Source organism: Perissodus microlepis, chromosome 22 (genome assembly GCF_051167445.1).
Source record: "Perissodus microlepis isolate ML-2025 ecotype Zambia chromosome 22, ASM5116744v1, whole genome shotgun sequence".
NCBI lineage: Eukaryota > Metazoa > Chordata > Actinopteri > Cichliformes > Cichlidae > Perissodus > Perissodus microlepis.
This window is the reverse complement of record NC_140481.1, coordinates 33,402,685-33,404,448: the sequence shown is the minus strand read 5'-3', so window position 1 is coordinate 33,404,448 and position 1,764 is coordinate 33,402,685. Positions and strand designations below refer to the sequence as shown.

General features: G+C 46.6%; 1 protein-coding gene across 5 annotated transcripts in view; it reads left to right on the top strand.

Moving 5' to 3' along the window:
* The first annotated feature begins 1,406 nt into the window (after nucleotides 1-1,406).
* Nucleotides 1,407-1,764, top strand: part of LOC146363625 (semaphorin-6D-like) — a 111,857-nt gene continuing 111,499 nt past the window's right edge. For all 5 annotated transcript variants that reach the window (XM_084918748.1, XM_084918745.1, XM_084918744.1 and 2 more), the window contains exon 1: nucleotides 1,407-1,569. The gene's annotated coding sequence lies outside the window, so the exon portion shown is untranslated. The remainder of the gene's footprint in view (nucleotides 1,570-1,764) is intronic.

The following is a 1,764-nucleotide window of genomic DNA, read 5'->3' as shown; positions in this document are numbered from 1 at the left end:
CAATTATCAGTGTGATATCAGACAATCCTTCTAGCCCAAAATCTTCTGTGTGGGATTTCTGTTCTGTCACTTCCTGTTTTATTTTGAAATCTCTCTCATTTGGTCAGTACTGCTTCCACCCATTGTCTGTTTTCCTGCTTGTGCCACACCTGTGTTCACAGAGGTGTTCTGCAAAGGAAGTTTTCCACTTTGACCCAAGTGTGCTCAGTGCTGCTGTTTGTTTGTTTCTAAGGTGATGGCTGGATCCATGGAAACATGAAAGCTTCCTGTCCCACAGCCTGACGAAAGAGGCGACAAGTCAGATCAGAGGGAAGGAATGTGATTGGTCAATCAGGTGGTCAGGTGTGTTCTGTGTTTGCGGCAGAGTGACAGACGCAGCAGGATCATTTTCTGCAACAGCACGTGATCACGTGTACATGTTGACATGAACATATTCACATGAAAACATGAACACATGATCACATGAACATAAACACATGATCACATGAACACTGGAACACATGCAAAGGTCCAAAGATGCATTATTTATGCATTTATTACAGTCACATGACCTGTGAAGTGCCTGTTTTAATGTGAGTGCGCTCAGAGCAGCAGAGAGCCCGGGTGATCAGAGACAGCTAATAACCACCGTGGCATAGCTGTTATCTCTGACTGGGCTTTTAGGATTCGCGGATCCAGCTAACGCAGAGGAAGCCTGGATATGTTGAAGCTCCTCTGTAGCCACGCCTCCTGAGAATGAGTGATAACTAAAAAAGCACACACAGCAAATTTCAGGGAGGTCTGTTGATCTTTGTTTTGTCCGACAGAAGAAAAACGTTCTTAAATGATTTTTATATATTTATATCAGTCTTACAAACTCTCCACACTTATCTTCTTTATGGCTGTTGACTGGCCAGAATTTCGACAGGTTGTGTGATGTCATGTGCTATTGTTTCTGGGGGGGTGGGGGTTGTATAACAAGATATTTTTCAAAATAAAAGCAGATGATCCCTGCTGTGTTACTTGGTCCATGTTTGTGATTCAGACCTCTGTTATAAATAATAAATGAATAAAACGTACAGTCAGTATTTAACACTCACCATATCTCCCTTCTTTAAATGCTTTTCAGAAATACTGAATATTTTGATTGTTTGGAGGGTGTTTTAATATTAAATGTATTGATATGCAATTAACAGATCAGAAATAAGACATAAATAATATAAAGTGAAAATAAAGAACATAAAATAAAGAAAAATAAATCCAGAATAGAAGAAGTAGTGCATGTTTCAGGGCTGAGCAACCAGAACCGCTAACACAGGGACTTTAAATTGGGAGGGGGCGGGGCCAGCGGCTGCAGCCCCGCTCCGTGATAGGCTGCAGTAGTCTATTATGCTAATCAGAGGGCGTGGCCGTTTGCCGGAGACGCTGGCTGCTCGGAGACGGCTCATTGTGTCGTTTGGACCCGGACTTGCAGTAGTGCGTGCGCTCGCGCCGTGTGGTGGATTTACGGTGTAGCGGCGGAGCTGCGGGGTTCAGCGGCCGGGAAGAAGCAGCAGGAGGTCGGCGTGGATTACCGCAAAGAACTCGGAGGTGAGCCGCCGCTTCTTCTTCTTCTGGGGTTTAACGCTGGGCGCACGGGGTGCGCGTGCGTGCTTGCTTGTCCGGTACCTACTGTCTGTGGGCGCACGCGCAGCAGGGAAGGGGACGCTCCTGTGCGTGCGACTGTGCTGCTGCTTTGATTGACCGCCGTCAATCAGCCGGACGGGACGAGCACGCGCGGCGCGC